The sequence below is a fragment of the Schistocerca gregaria genome, chromosome X (assembly GCF_023897955.1).
Source record: "Schistocerca gregaria isolate iqSchGreg1 chromosome X, iqSchGreg1.2, whole genome shotgun sequence".
Lineage (NCBI taxonomy): Eukaryota > Metazoa > Arthropoda > Insecta > Orthoptera > Acrididae > Schistocerca > Schistocerca gregaria.
The window spans coordinates 443,420,413-443,445,711 of record NC_064931.1 but is presented as its reverse complement, the minus strand read 5'-3'; the positions used below and the strand labels follow the sequence as shown (position 1 = coordinate 443,445,711).

Sequence of the window (25,299 nt, the reverse complement as noted above, 5' to 3'; positions counted from 1 at the left end):
TTAATTTCCTCTTAACACCATTTATGGAAGTAAAAATCCGGCACCCTGTTCTTTTTCCTGTTGTAAGGGCAATATAAAGTATTCACCGATTTTATGACAGACCTGTGATAAACCTCTACAAGTGGAAGCAGGAGACAAGGAAAGAATACATTTCGCCTGACATTAAAGCGGCCATAGGCTAGCCTCCCTGAGCGCTACAGCGTCAGTAGAAGCAATCCATACATTTTTGGTCAGCAAGGTCAACAACAGAGCATAGAGGACAAACCAGGGTTCTGACCGAGGCATTGTCCACATTACAACCGAACGAGAGAGTTGGTAGATTCTGGGAGAGGTACTGGAAAACTCAACGTTACCCTGGAATTCTTTTGAAGCGAACGTCTTTTGGCATATGATTGTGATTTTGGCATGAAAATAAAGAATGTTACTGAAGACCAATGACATTTTTTAGAAAATAATTCGAGTTTGTTCTTCATGTCTACATATCTATTTCTCAACATAGTCATCCTTCCAACGAAGACATTTCTCCCAACGAGAGGCCAGTTTGTTGATACCGTCACTCCAGAATGTCTGACTTTGTTGACAGAGCCACAATCTCACTTCTGCTTGCACCACTTCATCACTATCAAAGTAAAGTCCTCGAAAGCGTTATTTAAATTTTGGAAATAGATGAAAATCAGATAGGACCAAGTCAGGACTATATGGATGATTATCGATGACAGTGAACATAAGGTGTCGGATTCTTCCAGATCTTCTGGCGCTCGTGTTTGGTCTGGCATTGTCACGCTAAAAGGGAGGGTGCTCTATGTGTGGACTAACTCTTCGAATTCGTAACTCGATTACAGCACGCTACCTTTCACGCACCGATACAGTTACGTTACACACCGTCATGTTACACGCTAAAATTCGGAGCTCTCTCGTGGTAGAGGTATGTAAATAAGTAGACGTGAAGCATAAATATGTACAGCGCTAATAACGTGGTTTTGTTTAAAAAACTTTAAGATTTTTCACATCGAAAATCCGTAGGTGTTACTTTGCAGTGCGCCCTCGTAGATACTCCTGCAGCAACAAGATTTGATCGCCTGGGCTACAGCAATGCTCACAGCTTCCGCCGTCAGACATGCCAGGCATGGTGCGTGAACAACGCTGGGGCGCTCGACAAAAATGCACTAAACGCACCGTCAACACGCTACGTAGCTAAGTGATCACAATGTGTGACTGCTCTGCGGTTTTTATGGATTTAGCTCACTGTACTACCAGGGACACTTCCTTAGTAGAAAGACTGGAACGTGGTGGAACGAGGCTTCGTGATGCCTAATTGAGTGTGAAGTAGCGACTCTTAAGTCGGGGAAGCTGACAACGGCAGGGAAACCGGCATTCTAACGACGCCACTGTAAGGGGATAGTACGGCGGCCGGTCGGTACTAAATGGCCTGAGAGGGACGGGACGCAGAGCTGCTAACTGTCTGTGATGAAATGTGCTAATGCACATTACCGAAAGTGCCCCTGCCAACGCTCCTAGCTAACCTCTATAATAATTCCCATTAATACAATTGTCGTATTATTATTTTTAAATATTATTTTTTGTTGGGAAGATGGTACGTGTTCGTGGTTAAACACTTCAAAGGAAGGTATTAAATAATTTATTAGGGGGCCAATCCCATCAGTTCACCCGTGATCTTAACTGAATAACTGATGAAGTAATAAAAGCGATTATAATATACTTTAAAAACATTACCGAGGAATACTTACACAATCGTTTTATTTTTTATTGATTTCAGGTGCTATGTTGAAGGTGTAAGCCTAGTGCAGAATCGCTGCTATCGAAACTTGCAGTCAATAGAACGAGTTCGCATTGTTTTTATAACATATATTCTCACGCAACACGTGCAGCGTTTGATACGAAATAATTGCGTTGGTTGATATTTTTTTGGTGTAAAATGGTTGAGACCAGAAGCACTTTCAGTCTTAAAACTCTTTAAAAAAAGACTGACAAAATCGGCAGTCACGATTTATTGAAAGACGTATTCGCGTGTATTGATCGTGTTGCGTAATACTAGCCCTGTCGCAGCGATTGCAAGAGAGAAGCATTTATTTTAGCCTCGAAATCTCTGGACTGGGAGTGAACTGTGCGGTCTGGAAGTGGGAGAAGACTCTGGTCAGTTTTAAGCGGAAACTGGTTACCTGTTAACCATCTCCATGTAAACTATGACTCCTTAGTGGTTTACCGTATTTCCTTTCGGATAGTGCACTTATTTTACTACGTTATCAGCCAGGAATGCTGGGGATGTGAACACTGCCGCCAGGCTAGGACTTTTCATATCGCAATATAACACTTATTCTGTTGTGTGACTGATATTGTTTCGAGTGTGAATCTGATTTTGGATTACATGTTAAAAAAATCTCAGTATATTTGAGAACGGTGACTGGGAGTCCAGGATTCGAGCGCAGTTGGAGCCAGAAAATCTAAAGAATACCACGCTAAAACGTATTACTAGTTCGTTTCAAAGTGCACCAGTTTAATTAGTTTTTCTAATTTAGATTTGCTACGCGTAATTGCGTTGTTGCCAACTAACAAAGGTAAGCTTCCCCTAGCTGAAATGGGTAATAAAGTTTTGACTACATGAATGGTTTAGACAAAGTGCGTTTCATAAAAGACGCTACGTGTGACAGCTACTACTTTGGGAATAGTACACCGTTCAAAGCAACATTCTCTACGGAAACTCAGACAGCACTAAATAGCCATACGTTTGCCTTAGCGAGAGCAGTAGCAAGCGTTGTAGATCGCAGGAGATAGCTGTGATTCGATATAAACACCTCCGCCATATAGCAAGTGGTGCTCAGAATCCACTCAGTGCATGGCAGAAGAGCCTATGTCTTGTATCCAGTGTCGCCCCAATCCATCCCACTTGCTGTGTGTGCTGCAGGTTGGCGCAGATAGAAATAGCCCTTGTAAGTATAAAGGAAACGTAATTAAATTACAGAAACGAAGGGCTGAGATGGGCTTACCAATCATTTACAATGAAAAATACAATGAATAATACATTTATAGAAGATGCTGAAAATGACCCCCTGCATCATCAGTGCACAGCTGTGCACGTGTAAGCATATTCAGATACACTTGGCGTAGGGTTCGGACATCGATGGCGGCAATTTCACGTCTAATGTTGTCTTTCAGTTCCTGTTTATTGTGGGGATTTATTTCGTAGTCCTTGCTCTCTAAGTGACCTCACAGGAAAAGTCACATGTGGTCACATCAGGCCATAAATTTTTGTGAACAGTTCGACCCTCAGTAAAGACATCATAGAGTCGTTCCAGGGCTACCTTAGACGAGTAGCATGTTGCCCTATCTTGCAGGAAAAAGCAGTATTATCTTTCACGTTCAGTAAGCTTAGAACTTAGTAGATAAGAAATTTGCATATGTGCAACCGCGTTGAGGGTAGTGTCAAAAAATATCGGTCCGATTATGCCCGTAACACCGCACTAAACGCTGATTTTTTTTTTCATCATGGAGCTGTTGAACACGCTGTTAGGGTTCTTCATTTCCCTGTACCTCTTGTTCTGCGAATTCATATGAACGGTAAGATGAAACAACGATTCATCACTCATGATGAAATGGAAAGGGTCTAACAAACTATCGTTGGTGCTATTCAACAGCCACGTGCAGTAATCTACACGTTTCTGACTATCATCTGCCCATAATTGCTGCACAACAGTCACGCAATATGGCTTCAAATTAATAGTTTTCAATATCCGCTGGCAACTCCTCTTACTTACTTGCACCTTTTGGGCCAGTTTGGGTGTATCCTTCTTTGCGCTCTGAATAATTCTTCGGCGAATGTCGCAATAACTTCTGGTATGCGAAATGAAGAAATTCTTTGTCGTTTTACATTTTGCATCCCTAGGGTGCCAATTTTTACACAGACTCTGTATTGCTCTCTTTTCTGGCAATCCTCTGTCGTAAACTTGACCCCGAAATTTTCTTGAGTTCCCTTAATCGAACCTGTTTTCACATATGTTTCCACAATTTAAATTCTTTCATCTATCGAGAAAGTCGCTTTGTAATCACAAACAGAAATGTTCAAAAAATGGCTCTGAGCAGTGTGGGCCTTAACTTCTGAGGTCATCAGTCCCCTAGAACTTAGAACAACTGAAACCTAACTAACCTAAGGACATCACACACATCCATGCCCGAGGCAGGATTCGAACCTGCCACCGTAGCGGTCACGCGGTTCCAGACTGTAGCGCCTAGAACCGCTCGGCCACTCCGGACGGCAAAAAGAAATGTCTAACTTCGCTGGTGACACAACTGGAAATGCTGACAGAAGAATTCTGACAATCGATTATTGCATAAAATTGTCCACTGTTGTAGCTGTTTACTCTATTTCAGAAGTCGAAATACTGCATTCGCATTCAAAGGGGAGGCGGGCTACTTTTAACTGCTTCATCTTGTACGAGGGTTGTAACTTTAATAGTGGCAACTATTTATTTACAGCTCGTACAAAGTAGATACGTGTTTCAAAGTTTTACTGACCTTCAAAATAGTCACCAGCATTGTGTATAACCCCTTGCCAGCGATATGGAAGTCACAGGATACTCTTAGCAGTGCCAGTTGTGTTGACAGTTCAAGCGGCTCGGTCTATTACCCGACGAATTTGTAACAGTTCTCAAGCGAATGCCGTGAAGTGTTTCCTTCACTTTAGAAATCGAGTTGAACTTACCAGAGCTTAAGTCATGGGAGGGAAGTAGGTGGTATAGCACTTAGCAGGCCCATCAGTCAAAAACATTAGCAACAGCTTGCACTGTACGTGCTTGAACATTGTCCTGCAAAATGATGGTCAGGTGCTGCAGAAAGTGTCATCACTTCTGTCTCTGAGCTGGTCGTAGGTTGTGTTCCCAAAATGAACAGGATAGATAAGGAAGTGATGACACTTTCTGCAGGACTTGACCATCATTTTGCACGACAATGCTCAAGCACGTACAGTGCAAGCTGTTACTGACGTTTCTGACTGATGGGGTGCTAAGTGCTATACCACTTACTGCACTCCCCTGACTTAAGCCCTTGTAAGTTCAACTCGATTTCTAAACTGAAGGAAACACTTCATGGCATTCGCTTCAGAACTGCTACAAATTCGTCGGGTAATAGACCGAGCCGCTCGAACTGTCAACCCAACTGGCACTGCTAAGAATATCCTCGAACTGTCAACACAACTAGCACTGCTAAGAGTATCCTACGACTTCCACATCGCTGACAACGGGTTATAGCCAATGGTGGTGACTACTCTGAAGGTTAGTAAAACTTTGAAACACGTATCTATTTCGTAGGAGCTGTAAATACATAGTTGCCACTATTAAAGTTACAACCCTCCTATAATTGTGGTGCTGAAGTAATATATATGGTCTTCCACATGTACGACAGATTCTTGCGAGCATGTTCAAAAATACTATATTTTATTAACTCCGTACTGCAGGAACAGAATCCATGTACCCACAATCTGAGGCCTCTGGTTTGTCGAAAACTGAAGACCGCTCAGTGGCCCTCCTACCACCCGTCCAGCCCATGGAATATGCCAAAATTTCTGTGTAAACGGGTCAACACGTGTTGTATGCTCCAGCACCAGAACAACAATGTGTCCGATATCGTATGGGCTTTACTGCCTTCGAACTGGTTCTACTGTTTCAACATACACATCTCTAGCGTAGCAGAATGTCTGGAAAAACCGATGTGTTGCAGTATGACAAACATATGTCTCAGAGAAGGATGATTCTGCCATCTTCTAACTCACTCGCTGACAGAAATTGCGCCGCGCGGAAATAGCCGAGCGGTCTCAGGCGCTGCAGTCATTGACTGTGCAGCTGGTCCCGGAGGGAGGTTCGAGTCCTCCATCGTGCATGGGTGTGTGTGTTTGTCCTTAGGATAGTTTAGGTTCAGTAGTGTGTAAGCTTAGGGACTGATGACCCTAGCAGTTATGTCCCCATAAGATTTCACACACATTTGAACATTTTTTGAACAGAAATTGCTAACGCTACTTTCACGTGTACATGATTTTAGAAAACTCTTTACTAAACGAAACTGCCGTAATGATATTTTTGGACACCGACCAAGGGTCTGCTGGACCAACGTCGGAGCCACATTTCTGTAACTTAATCATTTACTGAAACATCGCGTTCTGTACATCATCTGAGTTCTGAATCACTCGGTTTGCATTTTGTGAAAATGTAATGGTTCAATAAACTGAACAGGTAAAATTCTTTGGGTTTTCGCTGTCTTAGAATGAATTGTTATCTACAAAAAAAGTTTCCATTTACTTAACACTGATGTATATGGAATACCTTTGTCCGCCTGTGGATTTTTCAGCACTAATGGCTACTTTGTGAAAGGACAATCAACCATTAACAAGTACTCATTCACTGCGGACGGATTTGGAACTGATGCACTGCTTTCATTGTCAACATTTGTTGTGTTCGTATTTCGATTATTTGGTGCATTTGAGGTTTCTCGTAGTAGTGGTACGCACAACCTTAAATTGATGAATCTTCTTGTTATCGGCTGACTTCTTAACATGCTCACTGCTTGCCTCTGTAAATAAACGAGTACAGTAAGTGTTCGTTTCATCCAAAATATGGTGGTCATTGAAACGAATGACATGATTTACACCACTTAAATTATGCTCCATGACTGCAGAACTGTTCATTATCATAATATTAGGAGACTAGTTTGGCTTTCATCGCCAAGTTTTGGATGGTTTTCCATATCAAGACTGTATGAAAACTGTTTTATTTCCTTTAGCGTACTACTAAAAGTTTACCCACCATAGAACTGGATTTTGTTGCTCTGGTTGTAATCTAAACAGAAATTCTGGTCAAATACTATGATGAGTATTTGATTATAACTTCACCAATTTCGTATGCCAAGAAGGTAACAAAATCAATTTTTAGTAGTAACAAAAATGTTTTTTATGAAAAATATTAGTGAACTGATTCACAACGTTGAAACTGTTTCTCTTAATTCATAAGATTTAAATCAAAAGTCATAAAAACTTTCTACATGGCAAATGCAGTGAAACAGAAGATACGGTATCTTATTTTTTACTTTTCCTTTGTTTCAGATCCATCCATATCTGCGTAGAAGAGACAACTTTTGTGAGTACCAGAGACGATAGCTTTAATGTTTCTTCTGAAGCCATGATCCATTTTAAGCGTGGCATCTATTCAGAAACTACAAAAATTATTTTTGACGTCTGGTTTTGAAAGATCTTCAAAGTCCTGTATTTCCAAGAAATAATATTCGCATGAATGGAAACCGTGGTACGTTGTGTAACGACTGACTTAATAAGTGACATCAAGTTATTAGGAGAGTCACATTTTAGATGTACTTTAAACATCTATTTATGATTATTTAAAATTCTAGAAATTTAATATCTGAATCAGGTATAGTAACCATGGAGTAAAAATAGTGTTGCTGTCGTCTAGTTGATGCTGTAATACGGCACTGAACATTACTTACGTAATCATATCTATATCCTAAAGAGAAATACTTGTGCACCATATGAGTAAAACACTGATTTTTAGCGTATATCAATGCAACTTGATCAAGAAGATCAGACACGTGCTAAACTCTGTCAACGGAGACCTGTAGGCACTGATCTTCTGGATCGGTATGGTTGTCTACTGAGAACACTTCCATCCGAGTGACACTGATGCTTCGAGAGCAAATGCAGGGGAGACGATTGCAGTTGTTTAACTAGTTCAGTTACTGTGGGTAACTGGATCAGAGTGCTGCAAATAAGTTGCTATGTCTGTGGCGGACGAGAAAAACCACAACACGGATAAAAAATGCATATATCTGTGAGCCATTAGGTAAGATCTTCGCCGTCCCAGATGAGTCCTCAGCACGCCACAAACTACATGGCAGAGAGACAAGCATGTTTGTGTCGACCCTGACTATGGAGATTCGCAGCGTTGAAAGCTAACTCCCGGTACATGATGGTGAAACATGCGACAGTGAAAGACTCCTCGAAAATCACATTATATGGAAGAAACCATATGCAAGAGATTACAGCTAAGCTGGCGGGGAATCCCCCCACTGTAACTGCTCGATTCTGTATAAGCTCTTCATCTCAGAATAACTACTGCGACATACATCGATTTGAACCTGGCAACTGTATTTATGCCTTAGCCTCCCACTACAATTTTTACACCAACATTCTCTCCAAAAGAAAACTAACAATTCGTTGATCCCTCATGTGTCCTATGAACAGATTCCTTCTTTTATTCCACTTCTGCGTGGCATTTCTGTTTTCACTAGTTCGTTTCAGTACCTCCTCATCAGTTACGCTATCTACTCATCTAATCTTAAGCATTCTTCTACAACAACAGCTTGTCTGAACTGTTTATCGTCCTCGTTTTACTTCTGTACGAGGATATATTCCAGACAGATATCTCCAGAAAAGATTGCGTAACACATGAACTTATACACTGTACGACAGAAGAAAGACGCCCCAGGGAGGAATTACCCGAACGGGAATGAAATTGGTAGACGTGATGCACATGTTCAGACAAGTAAATGATTACTATACGTTTGTTTGCAAAAGCATATTCCGCAGTAGCTGTTAAATCAATTATTGGTTTCTCCGTCTTAAGCTTTCTGCAATTTAATTGAAGAGAATTTTATACCAGACGTGTGTCGCTTTTATTTATAAAACATCGTCTGTGGTCATTAGTGTTTCTGCTTTTTATTTACATATTCTCCAAGTCACTGCTTCTCCTCTCTTTGTTAGCAGAGGCTGATGTTGAGAGACTTCGCTTCACATTTACTCTTGGCAGATTTTGTCTTCCTATACTTTCTCTTACGCTGAATTTGCATTATTTACCCTTCACCTTACTTCTGTAAATCGAACTAAAGTTATGTGTATTTTATCTCAACATCTCTCTAAATTAATTACACTCATATACAGAAAAAACAACATCCTGAACGACAAGACAGGACGTTCATATTCACAGGACGTGTACATTAGTATGTTTTGCAGAAATGATTAGCATTTGAACCATGTCGGTCGCGGGTTCAAGGTCATCATAAATATCGCGGCGTAACACCATCCACCGGTAAATGTGCCCATGGCTCTCGTTGTTGTTCTAAACCGAAGGTAATGGATCAGTGTGACTTGGGCAGACGTGCAGGGTACCTCGCAGACGTATGCGTGAACCGTACCGTCAAATCAGTGAGTTTCAAAGAGGGAGCGCTGTATTGGCATGACAAAATGTGATGCATCCGTCAGGGAAATTGCTGCTCTTGTAGGACCAGGTGTTTCGGTAGTGCAGTGGGTGTGTACAGAATGGTCCACGGAGGGCCATAGAACACGACGAGATGGGTCAGGTCACATCACCCAGACCACCGCCCTATAAGGTCGACACGACATCCGAATGGCATTGTGGGACAGATCTGCGTCCTCCTCGGCTCTGGCGTAACAGTGGAATAGTGTAATACACCGTACACTATCAGGCATGGCAGTCCGTCGCCGTTTATTACAGCATGGGTAACGTGCGCATCATCCACTTCTCCGCCTATGTTTGACGAATGTGCAGATATGTGCTAGATGGCAATGGTGTATGGAATGACGTCACTGTGGACACTAAGGGCATCAGATAGTGTTTTCGGACGAATCCAGGTTCCATTTGTTTGAAAATGATGGCCGCTTTTAGGTTCGCCGCAGGCAGGTGGAGCGGCATCACAGTGAGTGCATTCCCACGAGACATATAGAGTCAACTCGAGGCCTTATGGTGCGGGTGTTTCTGGATACAATCACAAATCACAGTTGGTGCGTGTCCAGGGCCTGTGATGAGTGTGTCCAACGTGAAAAACATCCTGCGACCCGTAGCCATACTCGTTCTGCACAAAACCCCAGACGCCATTTGTCAGCAAGCCAATGCACGGCCACGTGTTGCTGCACGAACACGTGTCTTTTCGGTGTCACAAGATGTCAGACTTTTTTCCTGGCCCTCCAGGCCACCATACGTGTCGCCAATCGAAAACTTGTGGGATATGGTGAAACGACGGCTACAACGCTGTGAACCAATGCCGATTACCGCAGATGAACCTTAGAACCGGGTGAAAGCAGTATGGATGGCATTACCACAGGACGCCATTCGCACCTTATACGTCTCGATGCCATCACGCATGGAACAAGTTATCAAGAACCATGGCGGACCCTGTGCCTACTAGACAACAGGACACATGCTGAACCGAGGTGACTGGAATGCTAATTATTTCCACAGAACATACTAATGTACAAGTCCTGTGAATATAAATGTCCTATCTATTTTCGTCCAAGGTGTTGTGCTTTTTTCTGAACATGAGTATATCATGCCTCTCAGTTGCGGATGACTTGTACCAAATCTTATGACTTAAATGACGATTGACAGAATATCTTGATTGGGACTTGGTGCAAAATCCAAAAATCCGACAGACGTAGTTCTGAATTTCATCGAGAAGTTGTACAAAGAATTAAGTTTGAAGCCAGTCGGATCTAATAAACAGGGGAGGTGAGGCGTATGAGCGATAGAGGTTGGTGAGACAATTATAGGCCTGTTCATCCGCAAAATGGACGAGAAGAAGGCTCAGAATTCCCGTTACAGGCCAGGGAATATCAATCAGAACAACTGTGATGGTCATGATCAACCTAATAAAAATATATTACTAATACTTTTTACATGGTCATACCGAAAAGTAATGCCTCCGAATTTTAATGTGAATTTTTTATATAAAGTAAACGTTATTAACATTATACATCTTTATTTTTCGTGTCAACATAGTCACCCTGGCGACGAACACATTTCTCCCAAAGAGAGACAAGCTTTTAGTCCCGTCATTGTAGATTGTTTGACTTTGTTGACGAAAATACAAACTCTCCTCCGTTTGCACAGCTTCATCACTATGAAATTGAAGTCCTCGAATGCCTTGTTTAAGTTTTGGAAGCAGATAAAAATCAGATGGGGCCAAGACGGGACTGTATGGATGATCACCGATGATAGTGAACCGAAGGAGTCGGATTGTTCCAGATGTTCCAACGCTCGTTTTTAGTCTTCCATTGTCACCATATGCGTGGACGAACTCTTCGGATCCGAAATTCGATTACACCTCACTGTTTCGCTCGCATCGACATTGTTACGTTACACACCGCCATCTAACACGCTACAGCCCTCTAGCAGCAGACAGTTGCAAATATGTAGAACTGAAGGCTAAAATAATAGGATGTCAGTAACTTTCGCTTTATTTAAAAAGCTTTAAGAATTTTCTCATAAAAAATCTTCGAGATTACTTTCCAGCACGCCCTCGTTTTACTGTTGTTGAAGATATGGAACAATAGGGACGATGCATTTTAATTAATAATTCTGGATCAGGGGAAGATAGCGTAGGAGTAATTCCGGTGGGTAGTTTCGTTCCTACATCGAAGGGAGAAGCGAATAATTCCTTTGCGGTAGGTAGGTGTGCTGAGTTTTCCGATGATATGAGATGCGGTATCAACAGTAGTAATAATAGTAAAGGTATTGCAGTTGGTATTTTGGAAGAAGGAGGGCTAACGAAGGGGCCATGGACTGGAAGTAGTAACCTTAATAAACCTGCATTTGCGGTAAGCAGCATACTGATGAGCGCGCGTGCTATCAACTCAAACGTTTGCATGAAGTTTGTGTAAGACTTGCATCATAATAACGTTTGGAGTGACGGAATAGTAAGTGAGACGATGATGTGGTTACTGCCATCAATACCACTGAGCAGATGTCAGTGTATTTTTTTTCCATAACGGAAGGAGACCTGACAGCTCAGGACAAAATGATTGTTTCAGCGTGGGTGCCGAAAGATGACAGAGAATTTAAAGTTGCAAACTGGCGGTCATGTGAATTCGTGAACAAAGCTTTTGCACGAACCTGATGGGAAGATAAATTCAGAGGTAACAAGGGAAACTAAGGGGTGAAAAATGGAAGTCGAGCAGGAGAAATATTCAACTGACTGTTTAAAGGTGACAGATCTGAGTTACCGAAGCGGAGAAAAAGAGGAATTTCGGAAGCGCCTCACCGCAAGAAAGAAATTTAAAGAGGGACCTAAGTAAATTATAGAAAAAAATCAGTGTTAACAATTAAAAAGCCTTAGTTCTCCAGGCTTCAGGCAATTGAGGCAGCACGGTCTCAGTTGTGTCCTATTTTCATAACCAAGGGATCAAGCAGCAGAAACACGCAACTAGGACTAACATTAGCCGTCCGCCGTGGGCGAGCGGTTCTAGGCGCTACAGCCCAGAACCGCGCGACTGCTACGGTCGCAGGTTCGAATCCTGCCTCGGGCATGGATGTGTGTGATGTCTTTCGGTTAGTTAGATTTAAGTAGTTCTAAGTTCTAGGGGACTGATGACCTCAGATGTTAAGTCCCATTGTGCTCAGAACAATTTGATCCATTTTTGATCAAAATTAAGACTGCTGTGGATAGGCCAAGTAAGCATATAACTAATGAAATGCTAACAGAATTTAAATCTGAAATATGTATTTTCCCATTTGTTGTTTTATTGTTAGTGGTTTGGTGAAAACAATAGATGAAGCCACAGAAATACGATAATGAAATGCCTCTGATTCGAGGAGGAAAGAAATCGGGTCTGTGCGTGATCGAAAGACATTCTCGTAGAGCAAAGACGTTGCACACGTGCAAAGATTACATCTTGTATTACCATTGCTTGACTAAAAAAGTGAAGCACCTGGAAAACACGGTCGGATGTCAGCGCAACTTCATACGGGTACTAATCATAGGCGGGTGTATAAATGATTAGAGTTACAATTCTCTGCGACATGTAGAATGACCACGCGACTTCATTACTGTTATTTGTGTTTAGATTTGTTACAAGGCTTGGTAGGGGATATAAAGTGCGTCAGATGTTGAATGATGACTTTGAAGGTCACTGAGATGCCGCGTACTCGTCTAAGACAGCGCTATCAGCATCTGAGAGAGAGCCTGATAAAGAACTGCATGGGAGTGTGAGGGCAGGCACACCTTTTGCCATGGTTCTTGGGACGAAGTGTGACAGCTACAAGAGGGAACATCATGCAGTGCGCCAAAACATCGTAATCCGTACACATCTGCACTTCCCACAATGCTATATGTTATCCCGCACCATTGGTCGGAGACAAGCAACGCCCGGGAGTACCTTTCCGTGTGTAGGCTGCCTTTAAAACCGTTTCACAAATCGCGGCTTTTGGAGCGGTACTGTGGCCAGTAAGCATGGACTGGTAATGAATGGCGTCGCCATGACCAGCAAAATCGTCAGCTCGGTACGCGAAAGAACATGCGTAGAACCAGCTCAGACGTCAACTCCATTCCATTTGCAGTATCCAGGATAGCAAGAACGAATCACAGCAGTTGTGGACCAGATTTTCTCTCAGGAGATGGGACAATGGCTCTATGACATCCTTCACAATCGAATCACTACATTGCATCCATACCAGAAGGGACGCATTTCGCACTGAGAAGTAAGCTCATACTGTCAAGTTCATTCTAAATTTGATTTGATTTTGCAATCACTGAAGTAACACGACATAACCTCTCAGTCCGTAGAACTTCATTTCATTTCCTCTTTTCCTTCTCGTTGCTTCATCAGGCAGTGTTAAGTAGTACAACTAAAGGCTTAAGAAGCAAAAAATGTATTTACGGCTGTCTAAATTCTTCTTACCTGTGACTGTTGTATGTTCCAATTTACTATGCACAAGACGCCTTCAATTTATTTGGGTGTTTTTGTGGGCACAACTGTGTTGCCAAAGTTTCAAGACCTGTAAATATTGAAAAAGAAGAGTGTGCGGTTGTCGATAGAGAAGAGTCTCGTGCATCATTTGCATTTATTTCATTGTACAGTTGGGTATAGGGCAAATGTCCTTGTTTGTCCTTATTTTAAGGTCAGTTAGCGTTTTCTTTTAGGAACGAGGTTTTTGGTTTTGCTATTTAGTGTCTGGATTACAAGTACAAACAAATAGTTATAAGATTTCATGTTGGTTTATTTATTTACTGAGGGTTTCAGGGCTCATTTTGTTCTGTAGTGACCCAGAAAAACATTCAGATACATTCAAGTTACCTTGCCTATAGTCAATTATACAATAATCACAGGTGATAAAATATAAACAACAGTAAATACCTTTTTTTTTCTTAAACCAGTACCGTACTTGTACTACTTAATACTGTTGCACATGGCGATATGTTCAATGCCTGACCGTCAGAGAGAAGCACTAAGACGGGTAAAGAGAAAACGAAACGAAGCTTCAAGAGCTGAGGGAGTATATCGTGTTACTTTGGTGACTATAAAATCGATTTAGCTTTATAAAGAAGTTGGTATTACGAGCCCACTTCTCAGTATGAATTTGCACCCCCCCCCCCCCCCCCCCCCACATCCCATTGATATGAATGCAAGCAGTGATTCGATTATTAACTCATACAGCTGTTGTACCCTCTTCTGAGACAAGCTGGACCACGACTGTTGTAACTGGTCGTTGCTCCCGTGAATACTGGCACCGGGCTGGAGTTAACGTCCGAGATAGCGCCCCATATGCTCTATCGCGTACAGATCTGAGGACTTCGCTGGTCACGGCAGTACTCAGCATCATGCAGACAGTTCATAGAGACAGGTGCCGTGTGTGGGCGAGCATTGTCCTCTTGAAAACGTCACGCAGTGATACATGAGGACGCAGTATGTACATAACGTACCACTGTGCTGCCATAGGTCCCTCAATCAGAGCCAGTCGTGACTTGAAGTCATAACCGATAGCTCTCCACACCATGATGCCATAAGTAACACTGTTGTGCCTCTTCATAACATTGGAAGAATTTGCACCTCATTCTAGTTAGCCATCGAACTGGCCAACGACGGTCATTCAGGGTAATGCAGAACTACGATTCATTGCAGAAAGCAATGCGGCATCATTCATTACCAGTCCATGCTTACCGGCCACAGTACCACTTCAAAAGCCGCGGCTTGTGTAACGGTTTTGTCGCAGCCTACACACGGAAAGGTAATTCCCTAGTCCGGCTGTTGCTAGTTTCAGACCAATGGTGTGGGATGACATATAGCGTAGCAAGGCGTCAATTACTTTTGGCAAGTTACTTCAGTGGTAACACCGGTTCCCGTCAGATCACTGAAGTTAAGCGCTATCGGGCTGGGCTAGCATTTGATGGGTGACCACCCGGTCTGCCGAGCTCTGTCGGTAAGCGGTGTGCACTCATCCCTTGTGAGACAAACTGAGGAGCTTCTTGACTTAGAAGTAGCAGCTCCGGTCTCATAAACTGTCGTACGGCCTGGAGAGCAGTGTGTTGACCACATGCCCCTCCATATCCACATCCTGTGACGCCTGTGGGTTGAGGATGACATGGCTGCCGGTCGATACCGTAGGGTTTTCCAAGGCCTGTTCAGACGCTGTAAAATTAATGGTAATACAATATGTAATCTTAGCAAATCCACGTCTGCAACGTCTTTACCCTACGAAAAAGTCTTTCGATCACACACAGACCCGAGTTCTTTCCTTCTCGAATCCGAGGCACCTCATCCTTGCATATCTGTGATTTCATCTATTAAGCAAGAAAGTCTTTGCCAAAAACTATGTTTTCACAAAACCACTAACAGTAAAACAGCTGATGGTGATATACATATTTTCAAATTTAAGTTCTGTTAGCATTTCATTAGTTGTAGGCTTGCTTCGCCCACCCACTGCAATCTAAATTCTGATCCGATTACATTTTTCTGATGCTTGATGCTTTCCATATGAAAATAGGGTACAGCTGAGATCCTGCTGCCTGAATTGCCCGAATCCAGGAGAGCCCATGTTTTATCATTGTTAACATTGACTTCTAAAACTCATTTAATTCCCTCCCTAAATATCTTGCTTCTGTAAGTCACACCAATCGCCTTTAAGCAATCACCTTAATATCTCTGTAAGTCGACTTCCATTCTTTCACCTCTTAGTCTCCCTTTCTTCCTTTTGGAGTTTATCTTTATTCACTATGAAATGTATCCTTATTCACTATTGCACATGAGCTCCACTATCCAAAATTAAATTCCCTGCTATCGTTCGCTACCCAGTCTGTGTCAATATTTTAGTTCTGAGCTTTCAGGGCACCTCCCTCTGTTGGTAAAAAATACACTAATTCCACGCTCAGTGGTATCAATGGCAGTAACCATAGCATCTACTCACCTACCAATTTACTATTCCAAACAGTACTATGTTCTGTTCTTGGGAGCAGTTCATCATTTCATGGAATATCTACATTAACTTCATTCAAAATTTTAAAGTTAAATCAGATGCGCCCATCAATATGCTGCTTATTTCAAATGTAAATGTTCTTAAAACGTTATTACCTCCAACCGACGCCCTCATCGCTACCTCTTCTTCTTCCATAGTACCAACCACAGAACCTTCTCCATCATTACCGCTGTTGGTACTTCACCGCACCTCATAGGAATACTCAGTACACCTATATACCGCATAGAATGGGTTCGTTTCTGCCTCCGATTTGGGCGCCAAAATACCCACCTGGATCACTCTTCCCCGTCACAAAATTATTGATTAAAATTCATCCTCTCCAAAATTTCATATATTTAATTTAATAAAAATAATACGAAAACGTGCTGGCGACTAATACATCCGAATTTTCGTGTGAAAACTCTTAAAGCTATCGAAATAAAACAAATGTTGTGAGTACGTAGAATTTCCCTGCGTATTAGTTATTTGAAAAAACCGACGGTGTGGCTATGGGGAGTCCTTTATCCCCCATAGTCGCAAATCTTTTTATGGAGGACTTTGAGGATATGGACCTGAAAACATCTTTTTTGAAGCCTTCGTGTTTTCTGAGATATGTTGACTATATGTTTCTTGTTTGGCCACATGGAATAGACTCTTTGCACCGGTTATTAGACCATTTTAATCGTCTTCATCCGAACATAAAATTTACGATGGAAATCGAAATGGACGAAAAGTTATCTTTTTTGGATGTACTAGTTTACAGAAAAGACGACGGAACTCTTGGACACAGTGTTTACAGGAAACCGACTCATACCGACAGGTATTTACATGCTACCAGTTGCCATCCACCTTTTCAACGTAAAGGAGTCCTTCGGACTTTGTTTAAACGAGCATATGCTGCCTCGGATGAAGCTGCAACATATTAAGAACGTGTTCAATAATAACGGCCATACGGACCGACAAATTCGACGTGCTTTTGAGTTTGGACCTCTACCTGAACATTCTGAAGACATCTTTAGGTCTGTGGCTTTTCATCCGTATGCTGGGAACGTCTCCGCCAAGATAGGTAGACTTTTGAAGAAATATGAGACCAGATGTATTTGTCGTCCACCAGCTAACATTCGAGCACTGATTGGCTCTGTCAAAGATGATTTAGGTTTTAGAAAGTGTGGCGTTAACACAATACCGTGTGAGTGCGGGAAAATTTACATTGACCAAACTGTTCGTACGGTCAAAAAACAGGCGTATTGAAATTATTGTCATACGCGATTATTACAACCAGATAAATCTGCAGTGGCTGAGCATTGCCTTACAGAGGACACAGGACGTTGTACAATTAGGCGCAAGTAGTTGCAAATGCTTCTCGGTATTGAGATTGTGTTCTAAAAGAATCTGTCGAAATCAGACTAGCAGATAATATTATTAATAGTGATAATGGATACCCGCTAAATAAAACGTGGAATCCTGTTTTATCAGACATGAAGAAACGACAGCATCTGAATCGGCCGGCTATGAATAATCATTTGTAACGATATATCGTTTTCAACAGTATTCACCACTGGAGGCACTGCAACTCCTTTTGCGCCAGGGGGCGGCAGGAATGATTGAGCTCGTGCGCACTGCAACTAGCGCATGCGCTGTTGTACTTCTGAGTACAGGAAGCAGTCATTTGCGAGCGGAATCCGTCATTCGAGGGTTGGATCCCCTCAGTTCCGAGCCAAGGACTTACACTGCCTGGGCTACACTCAGGGTGTATCGTCGATTTGGAAGAACACCGGACATTGATGTTGTGTTTCCGTCCGCCGTCACTGCTGCCCGCCGCCCGGTCCTCGCCGCACGGTCCTCGCCGCCTCCGCCGCCTGATCGCCGTCTCCTGGTGCTCGCTGCTGCTGCTGCCGTCGGCGTCTACCGGTGCTCGCCGCCCCCCCCCCCCCCACACGTTTTAGTTCATTTCCTACTTTGGCGATTCCTGTCGCTTGTGGGCACTGCGATCATGGACACGCCCACAACCACCATCATCTACATCTCCCCTTCACCTGCCCCCACTGTAACATCGTGGAGTACTTCCTCTGGGATCAACCTGACTCATCCACCTCCCCTACTCACATTCTCCTCCCCTTCTATCTTCTCCTCATCCTTGTATCCCCACCTGTATGTCGCTCCTGGCCCTGCTTCTACTCTTGCTCCTGCTCTGCACCCCTCCCACTCCTGTCGCCTGCCGAGACTATTTTCCTCCCCTTCCCACCCTCTACCCTAGAACTACCCCTGCTGCCCCCACCCGAGTAACCACTCGCCGCCCCACAGTCGCCATCACAGAGTGCCCCACCCTCTTACCCAGTGCCACTGCTTCACAGGAGGGCCCTGCCTCCCACCACCTCCCCATCCATCCAGTCCCTCATCCCTCCTTCCAGGCCAAATCCGCTAAAAAATCTTCCAAACGACCCAGTGGCGACCTCTCCTCCATCCTCTCCTCCAAAACACCACTGCCTCCCCTACTTCCCTCTGACCCTGCCATGGATACCACCCCATCACCCTCCTCCCCAGCCATCTCCCTGTATACCTTCGTCCTAGCCAACCCTGATTCAAAATTGCTCGATGCCCACACCCTCACCCTTGAAATCTGGAAGTACATCCCCATGTACCCATTACCCAGCTTATCCCTCACAGAGACTGTTCTCATCAAGTCCTCCTCTCCCACTCTCCATACTGATCTCCTCTGGTGTCTTGCCTGCTCCACCTTTGGCCCCCACGTATCCCTCACCCCTTTTCCTTGCATCCTCCTCTCCTTGTCAGCCCTTGTCCACCAACCCTCACCACCATGATCACAAAACGCAGCCCTGTGGTCATGGAGGCTGAGGTATTGGAGGAAGTGTATGCCCACCCCACCTTGTAAATCTGCTCGACCTGCCATATTTACAAATCATCTGGCCCTATCTTCCTCATGCATATATTTGCAGAGTCTGTCTCCTCCAACAACCACCTTCTCACACAGGGAGCCCTGAGTTTCAACCGCCGCCACCCTGTTGACCCATTCCATTCCTCTCCTCAATCCTACATCTATCACCACTGCCTCCTGTACAGTCACAACCCCACCCAAAACTTCATGGAACCCCCCCCCCCCCCCCCACCTAACCCCATTGTAAATCCTTCCACTTCCTTAAACAGTGTCTTAACCTCGCCTCTCCCCCTTCCTGCAACACCTGGAATGAACCTCACCCCACCTACCAAATGCAAAGCCAAACCCTGTCTCATGAACCCTGAGCTCCCTGTCCCCGTTTGCCCCATCGACGCGCGCATCCACCCCAAAAGTTCCCTCCACCCTCCTCCCACAGCAGAAGACATCATCTGGTTTCTCACTATCATCCTGCACAACATCCATCCCTTACAGTTCCCCACACACTCCAGCAGATTTCCCTCGCAGCCCACTCTGTTTCCCTCTTAAACACTACTCCCACAAGCAGGACCACTTTACCTTCACCTGCCTCGAAACTCTCGTTTTAGCCTCTCTCCCCCTCACCCCACATCCTTCTCACCTCCCACTTCCTGGCATATCACCAGTATCGTCTCCCCTACCTCAACATTCGCTCCCTCCCTACCAACAAACACCTCTTCATGCATACCCCATCCCAGCACCAAGTTGACTCCTTCTTCCTTAATGAAACCTTCCTCCAACCTCCCCCTATCTCCTTCACGGCACTGACAATCCCCTTCCCATTGCCCGAGGTGGGGACACTATAGGTCACCTCAAGCATCTCCCTGTCTGTCCACAACCCCTCCTCAATGACCCAACTGAACACCTTCTCCTCAGCATCTTTTCTCCCTCCCTTACCATCATCTGTTTCACTATCTATATCCACCCTGGAGCTCCTCTCCTCTACAACTTCATTTCCCATGTTGACTGTACCTTCTCCACCTGTGTGACTGCCGCTGACCTCAACATCCACAGCTGTGACCCTGCCACCCTTAGGCGGTGGCATCAGTTCCTTGCCACCCTCCATGGTGACCTTGTTCCTCTGACGATCACCATTTTGATTACTCCCTCTTCCCCACCATCCTTGACCAGACTGATACCTCTGTCTCACCACTCACCCCCAGCTTCCAGTTTTTGGATCAGTTACCCCCTCTGACATCAACACTCCCATCACTGCACATGACATCACACTCCTCCTCTGCTCCAAATGCAACACTGCCCCTTGTCATGATGGCGTCACCTACTGCCACCTCAAGGAATCCTCCCTCCCATCCTTTCTGGCTTTCCTTGCTACCGTGTACAATGTCCTCCTCCCCACTGGATTTTACCCCGACCTGTGGAAGACTGCCCATGTCCTGCTGTTCCCTAAACCCAACAACCCCCCTCCTCCCCTCTGTTACCTCTTCCTATCATCCCGTCTGCCTCACCTCTGTGTTTAGCAAAGTCTTCGAGACCATCCTCTCTCTCCATATTCACTGCCACCTTAACCAGCACTGCCTCCTTCCCCTTACCTAGTGTGGCTTCCAGCCTTCCCTCTCAGCTAACGACGAGCTCCTTAACCTTACCAATCTTCTTTCCCTCCAACATAACCCCTGTCACTCCACTGTCTTTGTTTCCCTTGACCTCCAGAACACCTACGACCATGTCTGGCATCCAGGGCTCCTCTTCAAACTCCAGACCTATGCTCTCCCTATCAACTTCGTCTGTCTCGTTGCTTCCTTCCTCTCCCATCGTCCCTCCTATGTGGCTATCCACAATTCCAGCTCCCGTACTGTTTATCCCTCTTCCGGCGTGCCCCAAGGCTCCGTCCTTTCCCCTCTCTTGTACACTGCTGATATTCCCAAACCTCCCCTGCCTGTTCATCTCCTCCAATTTGCTGTTAACACCGCCTTCCTAGCCCTGTATCCTACCCTTCAACGGTCCCAACGTACCCTCCAAACCCACCTTGACCAATTCACCGCTTGGTGCAACCAGCCGTTTCTCTGTATCAAACCTTTCAAGACCCAGGCGATCATCAAAGGCCGCACCACCCGCTCTTTCCACCTCCATGATTTCTACCTCACCATTTATGGCCATCCTACCCATCTCACTGCTACCCTCAAACACCTTGGCCTCACCCTCGACCGCCACCTCACCTGGACTCACCATCTCGTCACCAACACAAAGCTCACATCAGACTCTGCCTTCTGAAACTACTGTCTGGCCAGCCATGGGGTCTGCATCCTTCCACCATCCTTCACACCTACAAATCCTTGATCTGCCCCATCCTTTGTTATGTGAGTGTTGCTTGGATTTCCACCCCTCCCAGGTTCTATAAAGCCCTCCAAATCTTCGAACGCCATGCACTCCACCTCGCCTTCTGCATCCGCCTCCCATCCCCTACATGCATCCTCTACAACCTCATACCCTTCCCCCTACGTTCTTCTTTCCCTTGAACACATCTGCACCCTATATATTGTCTGCCGCCTCAGTCCCCCTCACCCCCTTGTGTCTCCCTTCCTCTCCACCCCCAGCCTGTTGCCCCACCTTTACCGTTGTGTCCCACCCTCTTTCCATTTTCACACCCTCCGCCTCCTTTGCCAATGCAACTTCCAGCATCTACCCCTCATGGATGATGATCTTCGCCCTGACATCTACCCCTCCTACCAACTCCCAACCCCACCTTCCTCCTGCCTCCTCCTCAGGGCTCCCTCTCCTCCCCCTCCCTTCTCCTGAGTGGGTTTCGCCTCCTATGTCCCGTCCCTCTCCTGTGCTCCCCTTCAGTGTCTCTGCACTACCTTCTGCCTCGTCTTCCCTCTTCATCTCCAGCCCCACATTTCTCCTGCCTCTTGGTGCACCTGCTGACGCCCCTACTCTTTTCATCCCTCCCCCTCTCCTGCTGCACCTTGCTCTCCCTTCCTTTTCCATCCTCTCAGGTCTCTCCCTCGGCAGGTCCCTTCTGGCAGTTTTATTCTTCAACGTGTGTGCTCCAAGTGGGTTTAAAGTGTGTTATTCTGGAGTGCTTTTAGTAGTGTGGCCAACTTTTAACCGGTGTATGTGACTTCAGTGTCTTTTCTGTGTTCTACAAACCTCCAACTGTGTTTTTTAACTTTATGTCGACTTTTTTAATTGTCCCCTCATGAACATCTCCGTGTCAGTGTATTTTTACCTCCATCATCTCCCCTTACTCTGTTTTATATCCCCCTTTTTTATCGCCTTATATGTAACATTTTCTTCTTGTATTAGCTGTTATGTCACTCGGCTGAAGAGTGTCGGATTGCGCCGCTGACAGCTCTCTCCTGTCCATATGGGGCAGGGGAATGATATCACTATAAAGAAAAAACAAAACAAAACTAGTGGAATCAGTTATCGGCGAGAACAACGTAGCTTTTCTGACCTGATGATGGCGGCCAGGTGGACTGCTGAAATATTGCGCTCAGATGACAGTTTGATCAGGCTCGAAACCCGACAAGAATTTGATAAAACAAATGTTAATAATATTCTACAATTTTATTCTTCATATCTACAAACAGTAACGGAAAAAATCGCAACACCAAAAAATAGTTAATGTAGAGTAATGAAATCTCGGGAATAGATTTGTCTAGTTAACACTTTATGTGATTAACATTACAAGATCACAGGTTAATGTACGCTTGAGATATTCAGTTTTGCAGTGATTTTTTCAGCTGCAATCCTGTTATTTTACGTCAAAATCTTCTTCAGTGATTTAGCTGCTGATGTTTTTCCGCTTTCCCTGTATGTGATACGAATCTTCTATACGATGCGTGGTCTCGCGGTTCTAGGCGCGCAGTCCGGAACCGTGCGACTGCTACGGTCGCAGGTTCGAATCCTGCCTCGGGCATGGGTGTGTGTGATGTCCTTAGGTTAGTTAGGTTTAAGTAGTTCTAAGTTCTAGGGGACTGATAACCACAGCAGTTGAGTCCCATAGTGCTCAGAGCCATTTGAACCATTTTTCTATACGATGCCTCTTAAAGCAACAAACACATCTGCTAATTTGGCGACGGAAGCATCCACCATACGAACATCGACAATTTCCCCATGTTAGAACTCACTTACCTCCTACATAATGCATTCACGACCATACAGAACGCTGTTCTGACCACGACTGACACTTGCTAGGTTTCCAGGACAGTGCACAGAAGCCGCTTGTGCAGTCGAATGAAAATAGAACACCCTCTACAACGGGACCATGAAATGTTTCCATTCAAAAGTAATCACCACACGCATCAGTACATTTGGTCCCATTGGGAAACGAGACGATCAATTCCTGTTTCGTAGAACAACCGCACCCACTCTTGCACCTGCCCGTCCCACTGAAACCGACGTCCACAGGTCTTTCTTCAGGTCACCAGTGGTGTGAAAATCCGGGCTGTACGGAGGATGCTGCAATGTTTCCCAACCAAATCGCTGAAGCGTGGCCTTCGTTGGCAGTGTGGAGGCGGCCGTTATCATGTGACAGGACGAGTCCGTCTAACAGCATTCCTGTGCAGCTTTTGCAAAGCTTCTACATAGCGCTGCGCATTGAAGGTGGTTCCACGCTCGACAAGCTCGAGCAACAGACGACCCCCGCAATAGAAGCAGAAGATCATCATAATCTTATCGGAACGTATGTGAATAGCTGCGGATTTCTTTGACGGGGAAATGTGGGATGTTCCTGCTTGTTGGCTTTGCCCTCGGGGTGTCGGAATGCTGTTGGACAGAATCATCCTGTTGAGCGATACCGCCTGCCTCCACATTGCCAATCGGACGAAGGCTGGGCTTCAGCGATGTGGTTGGGAAAGATTGCAACATCATCCGTACAGCTCGTATCTTTCACTGTGTGACTTTCACATCTTTGGCTACATGACAGTGATATGCATAGGCGTCAGTTCCACGTGAACGAGAAAGTGCAAGACTTGGTATAGGTTAGGAGCCGTCAGCGACAAACCGCGTTCTACGAAACAGGAATTGAACGTCCTGTGACCCAGAGGGATAAACATCACAACGCATGTGCTGATTACCTTTGAATGGAACCATTCGATGATCCTGTTGAGGAGGGTACTTGGTTTTCATGTGAGTGGCTCTTATACAAAAGATTGCCTGCTCTTGCATTTGTGTTCTCACCAACATTTCTAGCAATTTTTCCATTTTAATGCTATTAACTCTGTAGTCTCCTTACGAGTACCAGTCCTTCTGAAAAAAGCAAGTATTAGCAAAACGGAGACTCTAGGACGCAATAGACATAGGTAGATAGAGTGTAACCCTTGAAAACTATATTTGCTTACAAAAACTGTGGAAAGTTACTGTTTCGACTAATCTGTTCGCCATTTTTTGATGGGGATAGTGAGCTCTGTTTCTCATTATCGAATTTTTTCTGCCACTTTAGCGTAACATAACTGACTTAATCGAATTTTCTAGTAATTTAACTGGAGTATTTATCTGCAGAATTTGAATCTCCTGTCATTTTGACGTAAGACACGACACCAACCTCCATTATACTCGAAATAGAGGGAGAGGGACTACTGGAGCACGACAAGAGGCGGCCGTACTGCTGGTGAAAACGGTAACTAATGTTCCAGGAACCCCACTAGATGAGTACTATACTGTCGGACATGGTGATACAGTGGTACAATACAAGCCTGGAAACTGTAAGATCGTGGGATCAAATCCCGGTCAGACAATGGAAATTTTCAGTCTTTCTTTACGCTAGCCTTCAACTGTCAATGATGTGGAGATACGCTTGGAACGACACTTGGTTCAGATTCCAAATTAAACTACAGATATCCTTTTCCCTGTAGGATTACAACGTTAGGCTAAGTGCGCACAAGTTGACGAAGTGGGATCTAATCGAACGAACTTGCAAACAGACAGCTGAAAATCCGTGTTGAGGGTCTTCCAGTAAGTCAAAAAAATCGTTCAAATGGCTCTGAGCACTATGGGACTTAACAGCTATGGTCATCAGTCCCCTAGAACTTAGAACTACTTAAACCCAACTAACCTAAGGATATCACACAACACCCAGCCATCACGAGGCAGAGAAAATCCCTGACCCCGCCGGGAATCGAACCCGGGAACCCGGGAGCGGGAAGCGAG

General features: G+C 44.6%; 1 protein-coding gene across 2 annotated transcripts in view; it reads left to right on the top strand.

The window, feature by feature from the left end:
* Positions 1-25,299, top strand: part of LOC126298635 (GTP-binding protein Di-Ras2) — an 847,028-nt gene that overhangs the window by 455,466 nt on the left and 366,263 nt on the right. Inside the window, exon 3 of one of the 2 annotated variants that reach the window (XM_049990044.1) lies at positions 7,106-7,139. The exons of the other annotated variant lie outside the window; for it this stretch is intronic. The gene's annotated coding sequence lies outside the window, so the exon portion shown is untranslated. The remainder of the gene's footprint in view (positions 1-7,105; positions 7,140-25,299) is intronic. 2 annotated transcript variants of the gene reach the window in all.